Source organism: Polypterus senegalus, chromosome 7, assembly GCF_016835505.1.
Source record: "Polypterus senegalus isolate Bchr_013 chromosome 7, ASM1683550v1, whole genome shotgun sequence".
NCBI lineage: Eukaryota > Metazoa > Chordata > Cladistia > Polypteriformes > Polypteridae > Polypterus > Polypterus senegalus.
This window is the reverse complement of record NC_053160.1, coordinates 171,581,719-171,599,356: the sequence shown is the minus strand read 5'-3', so window position 1 is coordinate 171,599,356 and position 17,638 is coordinate 171,581,719.

Here is a 17,638-nt window from a genome sequence, read left to right as displayed (position 1 = left end):
TTGGAGCTGAGAGCGCAAGAACTGTGTCTGACAATAGCATTCACACAAATGAGAAGTGATTGGACCATGGGCGTTGTTCTAAAAACATCACATTAAAGTTTGATAAACTCTGAAAAGAATTATACCAAACATATATATGTACGTTTTAAAATAAGCAAGATTTAAAGCAGACAAATAAAAATCATTGCACTTTTAGGCTTAATAACATTAACTTCTGCCACACCCGGGAACATGGAGCATGATCCTTCCAGGGATGCCCGGAGTGCTTCCGAGTGCTCTCCTGACACTTCCACCACACCGGGAAGTGTCGTCAGACGTAGCACTCGGAGCACATCCGGGTGAGAATAAAAGGGGCTGCCTCCCTACAGTTTGGGAGCTAGAGTCAGGAGTGGGAGCAGGACAAAGCTCCCGTGGAGAGGGGAGAGGTGGCCAAAGAACATTTAAAGAGAGGCCTGGATTAAGGGTGATTAGTGTTGGTTGCACCATGTGCTGTGCAGGACTGTGTTGTTTGGTGATTAATAAACGTGTGTGTTTTATAAAGATGTGGCCTCAGTCTGATGGTGTCCAGGCATGTCTCACTATATATATATACAGTGGTGTGAAAAACTATTTGCCCCCTTCCTGATTTCTTATTCTTTTGCATGTTTGTCACACAAAATGTTTCTGATCATCAAACACATTTAACCATTAGTCAAATAAACACAAAATGCAGTTTTTAAATGATGGTTTTTATTATTTAGGGAGAAAAAAAAATCTAAACCTACATGGCCCTGTGTGAAAAAGTAATTGCCCCCTGAACCTAATAACTGGTTGGGCCACCCTTAGCAGCAATAACTGCAATCAAGCGTTTGCGATAACTTGCAATGAGTCTTTTACAGAGCTCTGGAGGAATTTTGGCCCACTCATCTTTGCAGAATTGTTGTAATTCAGCTTTATTTGAGGGTTTTCTAGCATGAACCTCCTTTTTAAGGTCATGCCATAGCATCTCAATTGGATTCAGGTCAGGACTTTGACTAGGCCACTCCAAAGTCTTCATTTTGTTTTTCTTCAGCCATTCAGAGGTGGATTTGCTGGTGTGTTTTGGGTCATTGTCCTGTTGCAGCACCCAAGACCGCTTCAGCTTGAGTTGACGAACAGATGGCCGGACATTCTCCTTCAGGATTTTTTGGTAGACAGTAGAATTCATGGTTCCATCTATCACAGCAAGCCTTCCAGGTCCTGAAGCAGCAAAACAACCCCAGACCATCACACTACCACCACCATATTTTACTGTTGGTATGATGTTCTTTTTCTGAAATGCTGTGTTCCTTTTACGCCAGATGTAACGGGACATTTACCTTCCAAAAAGTTCAACTTTTGTCTCATCAGTCCACAAGGTATTTTCTCAAAAGTCTTGGCAATCATTGAGATGTTTCTTAGCAAAATTGAGACGAGCCCTAATGTTCTTTTAGCTTAACAGTGGTTTGCGTCTTGGAAATCTGCCATGCAGGCTGTTTTTGCCCAGTCTCTTTCTTATGGTGGAGTCATGAACACTGACCTTAATTGAGGCAAGTGAGGCCTGCAGTTCTTTAGACGTTGTCCTGGGGTCTTTTGTGACCTCTCGGATGAGTCGTCTGCGCTCTTGGGGTAATTTTGGTCGGCCGGCCACTCCTGGGAAGGTTCACCACTGTTCCATGTTTTTGCCATTTGTGGATAATGGCTCTCACTGTGGTTCGCTGGAGTCCCAAAGCTTTAGAAATGGCTTTATAACCTTTACCAGACTGATAGATCTCAATTACTTCTGTTCTCATTTGTTCCTGAATTTCTTTGGATCTTGGCATGATGTCTAGCTTTTGAGGTGCTTTTGGTCTACTTCTCTGTGTCAGGCAGCTCCTATTTAAGTGATTTCTTGATTGAAACAGGTGTGGCAGTAATCAGGCCTGGGGGTGGTTACGGAAATTGAACTCAGGTGTGATACACCACAGTTAGGTTATTTTTTAACAAGGGGGCAATTACTTTTTCACACAGGGCCATGTAGGTTTGGATTTTTTTCTCCTAAATAATAAAACCATCATTTAAAAACTGCATTTTGTGTTTACTTGTGTTATATTTGACTAATGGTTAAATGTGTTTGATGATCAGAAACATTTTGTGTGACAAACATGTAAAAGAATAAGAAATCAGGAAGGGGGCAAATAGTTTTTCACACCACTGTATATATATATATATATATATATATTTATATTGTGGAACGGGACCCAGACACAGACAGACGGACATCGTTGTTTGTCCCAACACATGCTTATTCACACACTACTATTTACATTATTTACAGAGTTTAGTGCACCAACCCAGGGCCTCCAGCATCGATACCCCAAAAGTCCAGGCCTCTCAGTCACCAAATGCCTTTCTGGCCACCTCCAGCCCTCTCTCCAGCTCCGTCCTTCTTCCACCCGACTTCCGCTCTCAACTGTTGGGAGGCGGCCCCTTTTATCACACCCTGGATGGGCTCCAGCTGCTTCCCGGCATTCCCCCGCAGACACGCCCCAGTGTGGTGGAAGTGCTGGCTGCGCACCCGGAAGCCCTCTGGGTGTCCCCATTCTTCTTCCCCCCAGCACTTCCTAGTGTGGCGGAAGTGCTGGGCTCCAGGGTTCTTCAGGCACCGGGGAACCATGTGGCGGTGGCCACGGGCCCCTACAGGGTTGGGCTTTCGAGTCCCCTACCCGAGGCCACCAAGAAAACCAGGGCGGTCGCCCCCTCATGGTCGGGAGGAGGCACCAACCCTCCTCCGTCCCCTCGGCGTCCCGGCTAGGCTCCACCCCAGCCGCCTGTGACTATATATATATATATATATATATATATATATATATATATATATATATATATATATATATATATATATATATATATATATATAAAATGAAATGTGACAGAAATTAATAAATAGAGACAGATAAGTTTGAATCCCAGAATGTTCAATTTGTCTCTGCAGGTGATTCACAATGAATTGCAAACATGTTTTAAATGTCACCTTATAACATGATTATGTGAAAATAAACATGAATATATCTGTAATATATGAGTAATAATATATACATTTTTTTCTTAATTAGCCCCTGTGCTTCACAGTTTTAAATTTCTAATCAATAAATTCAAACATGATTAAAATATTTTTAGGTATTTTTATTCATTTTGAGATCACCATGTAGAAATTGCAGTACTTCTTGACTTCACATGTGTTTAATTTCTCTGGAGTGTTTAATTGCTTTGTTACTCTTGGCATCTAGTCTCGCTTCTAAACTTTTCATCATCATTGGAGTCGGTTGCTGCCATTTTTCATTATGAGGACTAGAGGTGTGCTAATGAAAGTCAAAATAAACCTGGAAAACAAGAGTATAACACTGAGAGATACATGGAATTGTAGAATTGTCAAAATCAATCCTTTGACACAACAAATAGGAGTTCACCCCACAGTGGGAGAACTTGACTTAATGGCAGGTATTTGTACACAGCTGTCACTGCATTCAGATAGGGAATGAATAGCACCCAAGAGTGGCCTTGATACCTCAAATTCCTGCAGCATCTCCTAATGCACATGCCAAGGGCCACGGACATATGCTTTTTCCAAAGTTACGAAAACACATGTAGACTGAGTTATCATATTCCCGAGTCGTATGTAACAATAGCTTCACATATTTCTACAATTCAGACTTTTAATTTTCTACTTCTTAAAAATATGACCAATGTACTTACTGATAATAACACTGTCTGGCAATATACTAATTTTCTTGTGGTTTTCATGTTTTCATTTGTGACCACAGATGTGAAATGCTGTTTTGAATGCAACTGCTTTCCTCTTTTAAACAAGCACAGCTTATCAAATAGCATGCACACATTCAGCTGACGTCAAGATTCTCAAGAATTGCTCTACTATAAAATGCATTACACCTAAATAATACCTTTGGAGGTGACAAATTAGGCGATTTTTCCCTCCAGGTTGGTAATAAGACAAAATGAAGGATGGATGTACTCTGGCTTATTTGGAGACCTGACCATTTTAAATGATGTATCCCTGCCTAATGGTATTTTAATGCACCTATTTTAGATCCTAATAGAGATGATTGAACTTGAAGTCTATGCTGACTATCAAGTAAAGGAATGATTGAATTTAGAGGTGTTCAGGCTGCTACATTTCAGCCAGGAATTAACATTAATGATAGCCTTAAGCTCCACTTCTTACTGATTAATCGTTAAGCAATGTGTTGCAAAAAAATAAAATGAAGAGCATTTCAAATGAAATTCATTAGGAAACTGGTCTAGACTGGCAGAAAAGTAAAACTTAAGTCTGCAATAATTAACATAAGAATGGAATGCATTGTTTTAGTAATAATACTAAATGACTTCTTTGTTATGTGTTTGTGAGCAAACAACCAAACATAAATCAGGTAACGTTTAATAAATTAATATCTCTATGAATAAATAAGAAGGAAACCTTAAAGACAGCACATTGCCGGAATTCAGGTGTTCAGCTCCAGGGGTTGGAAAAACCAGTAGGTGGGTTGTGCTTTCCAACTTTTTGATTTGTCTCAACTCTCTCGCCACCTTACTCTTGAAAATCTGTCTCGACTCCCACCTGGTATTAGATTGGTCCTGGTATGAAACATGAGACTGGACCATTAATCATATGGTGTAGAACTAGAGATGCTCTTCAGATTTCTTTATTTTATTTTGTAACTTCTGTTAGGAAATATCCTTATAGGACATTGCATTGATATGATCACACTGTTAGGCAGCAAAGAATTGATTCCAATGTGTAGGTTTTGTATAATGTGCCATACACGTTCGATACAGTACATACAGTTTGAGAGATCTGTGCCCATATTTATCAAGCATCTCAGAATTACTCAGAGGAATTGTGCTAAAAGTCTGACTAGGTAGGGGAATTAAACTGCTTTTAAGAAATAGGCAGCTGTGACTCAGCTGGCCCTAAAAAAGTTTTAATTTTTTTCATAATCCACTCCTTTTACAATGAGTGCTCTTAAAAATATGTTCATACATCCACCTATCCATTATCCAACCTGCTATATCCTAACTACAGGGTCACAGGGGTCTGCTGGAGCCAATCCCAGCCAACACAGGGCGTAAGGCAGGAAACAAACCTCAGGCAGGGCGCGAGCCTACCACAGGGCACACACACACAGCCACACACCAAGCAGACACTAGGGACAATTTTTTAGAATCGCCAATGCACCTAACCTGCATGTCTTTGGACTGTGGATGGAAACTGGAATACCCGGAGGAAAGCGAACCCGGGTCTTCTAACTGCAAGGCAGCAGCGCTACCCACTGTGCCACCGAGCCGCCCTAAAAAGATGTCATTAAACATTTATTTAAATTAAAATTACAACCCAAACAAAGTTTTAAAAAAGAATATAAAATTACAGTCCAAATTAAAAAGAGGGGGTTTAAAAGAGAAATCAAAATTATTTATCATTTAATCCAGAGGGGGAAATAGTGTGTAGTGATTTAATTCAGAGTCTTTGTTTTCCACTCCAAGATATGTCTGGTTGTAGTCTAAACATTACCATTTTATGGCTGGATTGCATGAAATGTTTATGTACAATAATTTTGTCATTTTGTTTGTAAATGGGGTGACAGCCTCGCAGTATGGAGACAAGCATTCGTGTCCCGGGTCCTCCCCATATTCTCATCGTGTCAGCCCAAAGACATGCAGGTTAAGAGGATTGGCGATACAAATTGGATCTTGTTTGTGGATTGTGTGGTTGTGTGTATGTTCTCCCTGTGATGGACTGGAACCGTGTCCAGGGTTTATTCCTACCTAAAATTTCTTTCCTGAATGTATTCAGACCCCTGTTATGGCACTCCAAATTTTGCCCAGGTGCAATGTGTTTGCTTTTATTCTTCTTGAGATGTTTCTAGAACTTGATTGGAGTCCACCAGTGACAAACTAAATTAACTGGACGTTTAGAAATGCACACACCTGTATACAGTATATAAGGTCCCACAATGCACACTGCACCTCATGACAAAAACCAAAACCATGTAGTCTAGGGAACTCTCTGTAGACCTCCATTATCAAATTATTCCATACAATTTATTTTTGTATTGCCCACAATCACACAAGAAGTGCCGCAATGGGCTTTAACAGGTCCTGCCTTTTGACAGCCCCCCCAGTCTTGACTCTCTAAGAAGACAAGGGAAAACTCCCAGAAAAATCCTAGTAGGAACAAAATGGAAGAAACCTTGGGAAAGGCAGTTCAAAGAGAGACCCCTTTCCAGATGGGATGGGCGTGCAATGGATGTCAAAAAATGGGGTCAATGCAATATAATACACAGAACAGAACACAAGTTCTCCTCAATACAATAGTCCAATAGAAATATTACAAGTACAGAGCAGAATTCAACAGTACATGATATGATTTAATACGATTTGGATTTGTTTACTGTCCAGGAGATCTCGGCCATCAAGCTGCCTCCCCCATTGGCCATTCTACAGCTGAGACAGTGCTAGGCCGGCCAATTCAATGAAAAGACCCATCTACTCGATGATTCCTGTGATCCTCCATGGATGGTAAGGGGCAGATGATGGCAAGGGTATAAAACAATTTCTAAAGCTTTCAGTGTTCCCCAAAGTATAATGGCCTTGATAATTTTTGAGCAGAAGAAGTTTGGAACCACCAGGGCTCTTGCTAGAGTTGTCTGTCTGGCCTGAGTAACCTGGTAATGGAGGTGACTATAAACTAAGTGGTTATTCTAATAGAGCTTTAGAAGTCCTCTGCAGAGCTGGAAGAACCTGTCAGAAGGACAACCATCACAACAGCAAACCATCAATCAGGCATTTATAGTACAGTGGCCAGAGAAAAGCCACACTTGACTAAAAGGTACATCATAGTTTAATAGACTCAAAGAGCATGAGAAAAATTCTCTGGTTTGATGTGACAAAAATTGAACTCGCTGAGCAAGTCTCCAAGACCAGGCATTTCTCATCACCTTCCTAATACCGTACGCCCAATGAAATATGATGATAGCAAAATCATGCTATGGGGTACTTCTCAGTGTCAGAGACAGAGAGGCTGGTCAGAAAAGAGGAAAGGATTAATACAGCCAAATTAGGGTTAGTCCTAAGAGAAGTCCTTGAAGAAAACCTCCTGAAGAGTGCATACAGCCTCAGACTTGAGTGACAGTTCATATTTCAGCATGACAAAGGCAAAAAGCATTCAGCCAAAACAATGCTGGAGTGGCCTTGGGACAAGTCTGTGACTCTCTTTGATTGGTCCAGCCAAAGCCCCAGATTTAAACTCCACAGAAGATGTGTGGAAACACCTGAAGATGACAGTTTACTGAGGCTTCCTATCCAATCTAACACAGTTTGGGAGGATCTACCAGGATGTATTAGACAAAATGCCCAAATCCATGAGTGAAATACTTGTAGATACTTGCCCAAAAAGACTCAAAGCTATAATTGCTGCCAAAAGTGTTGAATTAAGGGTCTGAATACATATATGAATGAGAATTCATTTTCTGCTTTTTAATAAATTTGCAAACCCTGCTGAAAACATGTATTCACTTCGTCATTGTGGGTTAGTGAGTACAGATTGATGGACAAAACTGGAAAAGGTATCCGTCAACATTAATAAAAGGACAAGTGTCTGTGAATCTGTGTGTCTGTCTTGCTGCTAAGTCTCTATTTTATGCCATTTTGTATGGGATTGATAAAAGCAGTGCTAATGTTAGTGATGCACCATCTGTTGGAGTAGAAAATGCAATGCATTTTTATCACTACATGAGTTTTCAAAATGCACTCCAATAGATGGTGCATTGCAAACACTGATGTTGAATATGTTCAACAGAGAGTAACTTCCACATATGCAGAAATCAAACATTTCATCCTGTCTTAGATGGTTAAGCACGACTAGTTTCAAATAAAATCCACAACACAATAAAGTGTGCAGAAATTCAATATAATGTATATTATGCAAGCCCAAAATAGTATGCCAAAGATACTATTAAACATTTTGCAATTAAAGCAGCTTGAAGAATATATAGATGCATATACTTTGTTTCTTTTGAGGGCAGAGATAATGTATCAGTTCAAATAATTAGAGATTTTGTTTCTCTAGGCTAGAGTTAGTTTCAGTGTTTGTTGACCCTGCTGATAATCTATCTGCTTGAGTCTCCTCTGCTTTAATTGTTCTTCAGGATAATATTTCATCACTGTAGGCTGCTTCAGACTTTTTTTAAGCAATAAAAGCAAGTACATCTGAAAGCAGGTTTTCAGCTCTGTAGGTGGGGCGTATAATGCATCAGGACTGCTCATTATTAACTCTACTCGTACCACCTACCCTAAAAATATACACGCAATGTTTAATCAGAAGCTGATGGATATCGGATTGAAAGTGTGGCAGAATGCACAAAAGAAAAGAAAAATTGTAAAGGCTGATTCTGTTCCAGCTCTGACTCATGTGTAGAGAGAATGCACATTCTGATGAATATATAAAATGCGCAATAATCTTTGAATGAGCTGCTCAGGTAGGTATTAAAAAACAAGATCAGTTTATCGGCAGCAGGGAATATGACGACAGTCTGCTGTTAAGCGGCATGAGCAAGCCTAGTGAGTTCAAACTATGAAAAAGAACATGCTTTAAAATCACTTTTTATTCCATTTATAATAGGTCAAAGGCCACTGTTTCATAGCATCTTCATTTTTATAATTCAACATATCCAGTCTTATACTGTGAATTCAAATACTAATTTGAAGGAATTAATGAGGTACAAAAGATTATTTGTTTTCTGGTGCATATCCACTAGGAGGCACTACCAGTTAAATATTGTGTAAGGCTGTGGAAAGCTTTCATTAAAACATTAAGTGAACCTCTAGTCACTAGAGGTCAGTGCCATTGGATTCCTGTAAAGCTGTTTGAGGTGACTGGACTAGTGTGGGTCAATACGCCCAAGTCTATGGTGGTACGGGATTTTAAACAACCTCTGGGACCCTGAAGGTAACCCAGAAATAGTTGGTGATAAGAGCTTAAAGGGGGAACTGTGGTGTTTTGCTCTCTTTTAACACATGGGATTTCTGAGAAGATTGCTGTATGAAGTACTACTGAAATTTTAATAGAAATTGGCAGAAAGGATCAGACAAGTGACATCACTGCTTGAGTACTGAGCAGCTAGATTGAACTGAAATCAGTGGAATTACCAGCGCGATCAGCACATCCCCTAACCCATGGATGTCGAACTCTGCAGTGGCTTCAGGTTTTCATTCTAACCATCTTCTTCATTAGTGACCAGTTTTTGCTGCTAATTAGCTTCTTTTGCTTTAGTTTTAATTAACTTGGCTCAGGCCCCTTAGTTGTCTCTTTTTCCTTAATTAGCAGCCAAACAATAATGAGACACAAAACAAGCCGCCAACTGACCAGCTAACCTGTGCCCATCACGCATTATCTGAAAATAAAGAAAGGTGAAGATCTCAGTAAGGTTGATCTCTCAGGTCACCTAAACATTTTGACAGTGTTCTTAGAAAAAACAAAAAAATCAACAGATTTGAAAATGTCTGTTGTGACAGAATGAGAGCAGCAACAAGCCATGGAATTAAATAATGAGTTTAATTAACAGCAAGAATCAGCTTCTCATTAAGAGATTGGTTGAAATTGGCTGGAGTTTGAAATCGCAGTTTAGCTGGTCATCTGTTGCCTCGTTTCATGTCTCATTTCTGTTTGGCTGTCATTTAATGAAGAAACGCATCAATTCAGATGACTGAATCGTTAAAAGCAAGGCTATTAAAATGAAGGGAAAAGTAGTTAATTAGCAGTGAAAACTGGTCACTGATTAGGAAAAGGGTTAGAATGAAAACATGCAGCCACTGCAGCCCTCCAGGCCCGGAGTTCGACACCCCTGCCCTAACCTGTCCCTTGCATCTATCAGAAAGTTGCAGACTCATACTAATGTTATCAGAATTAGCTGTTATTACAAGGCAGAGTAGAGCGACACATTTATCTTTTTGGATTTACAAAAGGCAGAAGACATGAAACAATATAAAATATGAGCATGATTGCTGTGGTTTACATTTCAATGACTGCAGTGTAACTGCCCTTCTTTAAAAGACGCATTGACCTTACGGCCACTGTCTTTGGGGTTGGGAGGTCAGTTTTTTTTTAAAATGCTAAACTGGCAGGAAAAAAGGAGACAGCATGTGGATAAGGTATTAAGGGAGCAGGGAGATTCATATTGAACATGGTGGATAAGTGGAACTGCTACCCCACATCACAGTTTGTGCTCTGTTTTATATAGGTAGGCCTGTGGGGCAATTCCTTTATTGCTTTATTGTCTAATTGCACTTTGTGTTATTGCTGTTCTGTTATTCTTTAATTATAATAAAAACCTGTTTTGCTTTGTACTTTCTGTGTCCTTGGTCATTATTTGGGTGCAGGGACAGCTCACACCCTACAGTTACAGGTGTCAGAATTCAGGCAGGAATCTGTCCTAGAATTTTCATTTCTTTTATTTTCTATGTTTCCTTTATGGTAATTGTTTCTATATTTTGTTGTTGGGTGTTACATTTCATTAGTAACTTTTAGTAAATGCTCTTCTGTGCTTTTTAAATTAACATCAACTAATTCTGCACAGTTATCTGAATACGATTTAAATTACCTGTTATAACTCCCTCTTTGTTGTCACATTTGTTGGCAAAATTTTGTGCTTCGTAAGATCTTTTCACTGTTTTTGGCTTCTGATTTTTTTCTGGCCTTTTGTTTCTTGTTTATAGTTTTTGTTATGTATCAGTTTGAATTTGTGGACGTTTTATGTTTAACTTCTGTTTTTGTTCATTTTGAGTTTGTGTTTAGTTCAAGTATTATGTTGTGATCAATTGTCCCTGACATGGCAAAAGGGTATGAGGACCCTATAAATGCTCCACAAACTGGCCAGGCCAGGCTTCCTTCACCAGAGAAAAACAAAGCTTACAATAAGACTACAATACTCAAGTGCTAGGTCTTATTTCTGATTGGAATAAATAGCTAGAAGGAGGAGACAGCAGCCGTGATGTCAGAGTGGCCCCGCCTTTTGGGGCTCCACCCACAACACACAGGGAATGGAGACACAAATAACAAATGATAAGCAAAACTAACATAACATAAAAACATGAAAAATAAAAATCTCACATTTACCAAAAACAACAATAAAACATAAATAATAAATAACATTCAAACCGATACATAATGTAGGCAAGGAAGTGCCATAGGATACATTTAATGAAATAGCAAAAGACAGAAAAACAAAAGAATAAAACAGATAAAGGAAAACAATATTTAACTGACCCTATCACCAGCAGGAAGGATACTGTCCAAAAGTGAGCAAACTAAAGTGTGTTACTAAACTGACCCTGTGTGAGGGCATACCTATTTAAACTAACACCTAATGAGTTTAGTGCTAAATAAATAAAATAAAACTATTCAATTAAGGCCAAAAAATAAATAAATGCACAAACATATTATAACTGAAGGAAAAAGTATAAAATAATGGAGTTTTGCTTTTTTTTCCAATTTTCAGAAGGACTGAAAATCTCCACTATGTCTTTAGACAACCTTTTATTGGGAAGGTTTTGTGACTTTATATCGTTGTGGCCAGGTTGGATCCCATGAACAGTGGGAGATTGCCAGTCAGACCAAAGAACAAGCAAAACAAAGTGACTCAAAATAAAATTACAGAAACAAACAACACCAAGCATAATGAACTGGCTGTAGGACCAAACTTGCCATAGAGGGTAGAGGATATCCCTTTCTTATTATGTTTTTGTTGCAGATAGTTCTCCTCCTAATAACAAATTCACTTCCTGAGATCCTATCAGAACAACATTTGCACAGTAAGGACACACAAACAGCACTCAGATACACAGAATTGAAAGCATTGTAAAAATAATGAAGAGTGAGTAAGCCAAAGAGTTCAGGAACCAGCATGATGGCATTTGTCAGGGGTTGTAAATAAATAGCACATGAGGTTTAAAAATTATGACTTCTGCAGCAGTCAAAGAAAAAACACTTCTGAGTTGGAGTTCCAACTTCTTCACTCATAGGTCATAAGATGAATGTTTTATAGAAGCCTTCCAGAAGGGGTAGGGCATCTTGTGTAGGAGAGGAAGTGAGATCACTCATCTTCCAGTTGGCCTTCTTTCTGAACTGTGGATGCAAAGGAGATTGTGTTAGCAGCAGTGCCACCTCTCGACCAAGGGTGGAATTGCTTACCTGACAGACGCCCTGAAGATAGTACATATTTGCTAAGTAATTACATTGTAATTAGGGACAGTAACACATTCATAAGGGAACATATTTATCCAGCTGGGGGTTGAAGAAACTGAATCTCAGCAGCATTAAGTGAAAGCCAGAACCAGCTCTGAATGGTAGGTCTGTTGCAGGTGTGACATGTGAATCACTGCCTTGCACCTGAGAGAAGGCTTCAAGAAAACCAACTTTATTCCAATCAGAACGGGAACAATCAGGGTATTTATTCAATTGGGAGCTACCAATTCAATACACACAGACACAGCAAACAAGCAGTGACAGGGCCAGGTCAGTGTTCCCTGCATCAACCATCAGGCGACAGACATCTTACGCTAGGAGGCTGCGAACTTGTAGTTGCTTCGGTGGTGCTGTGAATCCACGGATAAGCGACCCTCGACAGATATGTCAAACGTGTTTCGGCATGCAGCACCATTGGGGAGGGTCTCACAAGAGCTCAAAAATCTCACACAGGGTATACTTCGGCATACACCCACGATCATAAGAGGCTAATTCAGAGTCATTAACTAACCAAATACGCACATCTTTCAGTTGCAGAAAGAAAACCTGAGTAATACTGCGCAATATCCCACAGCTCACACCCTGACTACTGTGATACAGCGACTTACTACAGCGGAAGTCAAGGTTCCACTCTGAAAATCTGGGACCTCACGCCATTTTGCAATATATGCTACCATCTACACGTTTATAAAAAAATGAACATTTTTTGTATTTTCTTTTTGTTATTGCAGAAAGAATTATCCAGTCTTTATAGCAAAAAATATTCTACTGAAAACTCTTTTCATTTCAAAGTGGTTTCTGGCAGAACAATTTTAAACTCTGCATTTTTTTTAACCTACATAGTCAATGTAGATGATGCTATGAAATTACATCAAGCTGCAGAAAAAGTTGCTTAGCTTCAAAAGGCTGACATAAGAGATTTTCTGCAAGCTCTGCTTGGTAATTCTGACATAAAGTAAAATAAAAAGAGAGAAATGTAGAACTTAAAGTGCACCTGCCAAACAATTCTTTGCAAAGCATAATTGTTAAATTATTTCTATAACTCTGATATTTTCTTTTTACTGCTGTTTTTCCCCTTGTGATGTTTTCCTTTACCTAGCATTATTCTAGCTTTACCATCTATGAAGCAGTAAAAAATACATTTTTCAAATACCAGCTTTGTCTTGATCAAGACCAAAGGAAATCTATGCCAACGGCAACAGATCCATGGCAGAAACTAGCTCTCACATGGCATGCATATGCCCACATATACTCTCATTCACATTAAAGTGATTTATACGCATCATTCCAATTTAAGGATGTCTTTAGACTTTCAAAAGTAACTAAAGCCCCTGAAAGGAACACACATTGTACAGACAAGCTGAGAACAGACAAACTTCTATTAAAAGGGAGCCCATTGTAAGACCACTCTATATACATGCACTATATGATCAAATATTTGTGGATACCTGATTGTCACACTTATATGAGTTTGTCGGGCATCCCTTTCCATAACCAGTGGCATTAATATGGAACTGGTCCTCACTTGGAGGCTGTAACAGACTCCAATCTTGTGGGAAGACTTTCTATAAGATCCTGTAGTGTTTTCTTTGGGAATTTGTGCCCATTAAGCCAAAGGGGCATTTGTGAGGTCAGATAGAGACATTTCATATACGGACTTGTGGCAAAGGTGGCATCCTCGTCACTAAGTTCCTCAGTACAACCCATTCCACTGCCAGTGTTAGTCTTCATTGACAATGTGCTGTAACACATGAACTATAGAACTGATGTCCACATACTTTCGGCCATAAATTAACTTTACCACAAGCCATGATTCAGTATGGTATGTGCACCTTGAAGTTCTCCAGCTACAAGAGGATGACATGATCTAAAAATCTAATTTTTCAAAGCAAATGAGAAACAGTGTATATAAAATATTACTATTCATGTTTTTTTGTCTGATTTATGTTACCTAAGTTTAAAGGCATAATATGTTGCATTAGTTAAGTTTCTTACTGTAATTTAGCTCATCACCATTTCTATTTATTTTGCTTAGATGAGTCTTGATCACAATGTCAGTTCTTTCTAAAATGACTCTACTACTGTGTACTGTATCTCCTTCTGTACTGATGCTGATTCTGCAGTCCTGCCTACCATTTTTCTTTATATTCAGGTATTCACTTCAGTTTTTGATTTCATCCTTGGAAATTTCTAGACTTTCCTGATATTTTATAGTAATGTTGAAGAGATATCTTCTGGCGCCATTGTTGACATCACTTTCAGTACTGGGGGAGGGTGAAGTTTTTTTTTGGCTATTGATGACATCACTTCTGGCACCGGTGTCATTGATGATGTCACTTCCGGGGTCTGGTGCTATGGTTGATCTCACTTCTGGTCCCCGGCCACATCACTTCCGCTTCCGATAATGTCACTTCATGTCCTGTTTTGGACTGAAACCTGTGAAGACCTCAAACAAAATTACCCATTTGCAGCCAGGGCATAATACACGGGTGACTGCGCCAAACCTTTTTGATGTCTTGTGATTGTTAGATAGATTGATATGAAAGGCACTATACAATAGATAGATTAATAGATAGAGATGAAAGGCACTATACAATAGATAGATAGATAGATAGATAGATAGATAGACATGAAAGGCACTATACAATAGATAGATAGGAAAGGCACTATATAATAGAGAGATAGATAAATCTTTACAGAAGCTTTTGATGAAAGCCTCTGCTAAGTGAATGAATTGAAATGTTAAAGACATCAGTCATTTTGAGACCTGCTTCATCCCAGAAATGGTTCCAGGAGCTGGAGAGTAGCCCAACAACACTGGACAGAAAGCAGGAAACAGCACTGGACAAGAAGTCACTCCATAATAGGAACCACTCACACACACACACATATATATATTAGGTCCAATTTGCATTCAACCTAACCAGCAGACCTTTGAGGATAGACACAGGGCCAATGTGTAAGCTCCACAAGGACATCACCCAGGTGCAGGATTTGAACCCTGGATGCTAAATTTGCGATTCAGCAGCACTACATGTGAGCTGCGTATGCCAAAGCAAAAAAAAAAAAACTTTCAGCTAACCGTCTCAACTTTAATTTCTTTTTATAACCTTTCATGTTTACATAAGGATAAAGAATTTCCAATCTGATTCTTCTGGTAGGGATTGATTCCTTCTTCCATTGCATTCTGGGACGTATAGCACTAGGGCCTATCTCAGCAGACCCCATCTTCAAAAATACACTTCAACTAATGTTTGTTAAAAATATTCCTGCATCAAGTCTGAGGATTGGATGTAAAGCACAAATAACATGAAAAGGGTGTTTCTTCTTGTAGCAGATAAACTGAATGTGTGACATGCCTTCTGATAAACAGGCAGCCATCACTTATCAAAGAAGCCGCTCTTTTTGTAGAATGCAGCACCATTCATGTGCGTCTTAAATTGTTTTTCCACCTGTGGGGATTATATTATCAAAGCTGTTTTCATTCTTATGGTTCAAACCTACAGCAGACATTTCTATCTTTTCTGCTTTTTTCATTTCTTCTTTCATCACCTCCACAAATAAATCCTTTAGATTCACTAGCTGGATGTTTGTTTTCCAGTCAGTGTTTTAAAATTATTTTTTCTTTTTTTTTCAGTCAAAAGTATTTAACTTATTAAATACAAATTGATTTATAATGAAATGTTACCTAAATGAATTTTGCTTTTCAAATCTATTATGAAAATAATTTAAACTTGTGATAATCATTGCATTGTGAAAATAATTATAAATTGGGGAGTGGTGGCAAACAGGGCACAAGTAAGACTAATAAACTGAGAAGGATAAAAGATGGAGCTAAGGTGGAAAAATAACCTGCTTATTACATTTGAATAAAAAGGTTTTCTTTGTCATCTTAGCCACATGGTATTAGGATCCTAAAATGCACTTTTATTTTTATTTATTCTGAATTTTTCACTTTGAATTCAAATTTATGGACGTCTTGCTGGGATTTAATTGATGAGGTTATGCCACCTTGGCTTTTTAAATAAATGTGTTTTCTTCTGCTCAGTAAAATTTATCCTAATTTGCAAAGCCTAAATCTGTTTGCATGGTTGAGTAGAGATTAGCCCTGGTGCTTCATGGATCCAATGTCCTGGGTTTCAATCCTGTGCCAAATCATTGCTTGTGAGAAGACTGAAAGTTCTCCCCATGTCTGCACTGGTACTCCAGTTTTTAATCTCATATTTCCATAATTGTGTAGATTAGGTTGGAGTAGATAGGTAGGTGTGTGCAAGAAAGACCCCTTAATGTCCAGAGCTCTTTCCTTCATGATCCTAAACTGCATTACGTTTGGTTTGAGAATGTTGTGTTTTTCTAACATGTCGGTTATGTGGTGCCACAACCCAGTGATAATGCATTAGACATTTGGGTTGTGACAGGGTGGAACTGTGGTTAGACTGCTGCCTCACAAATCCATTGTGTGAAGTTAGCATGTTCTCCCCATGTTTGTGTGGGCCTTTCCTGCAGGTATTCTCAGAGCTGATTGTTAGTTTTATTGATCCGTACTAACCCTTTCTCTCTCTTCTGTTTCTTTTTCCGGTTTCTTTGTGCAGCCTGCGCCACCACCACCTACTCAAAGCATCATGATGCTCCAACATTGATGGACTAAAAGCCAGAAGTCTACATGACCATCATCATCAAGTCCTACCGTAAGAACCCTAAATACAAAGAGGACTGTTTCATTTATGTTAGGTAGATTGCCCAGAGGGGACTGGGTGGTCTCATGGTCTGGAATCCCTGCAGATTTTTTTTTTTCTCCAGCCGTCTGGAGTTTTTTTTTTCTTTTTTCTGTCCTCCCTGGCCATCAGACCTTACTCTTATTAATGTTGACTTATTTTTCTATTCTTCATTATGTAAAGCACTTTGAGCTACATTTTTTGTATGAAAATGTGCTATATAAATAAATGTTGTTGTTGTTATTGATGATTCCCAATTGGGCCCATTTGGATGTGTGCTTCACTGGGATTAGCAGCCCTTATAGGGTTTGTTAAATGGGTTCCACTTCATACATGTACTGGATCAAATGTGTTAGACAATGTTACATTATATTTTGAATATTTGAATATTATATACGCCCTGCGGTGGGCTGGCGCCCTGCCCTGGGTTTGTTTCCTGCCTTGCGCCCTGTGTTGGCCAGGACTGGCTCCAGTAGACCCCCAGGACCCTGTAGTTAGGATATAGCGGGTTGGATAATGGATGAATATTATATTTTGAATAACTGTAATAATTTATATGTGTATTACTGCAATATCTAAGACACACATGCTTTATTAAGTATTTATTGCATGTTTACAGTGCCTATAAGTT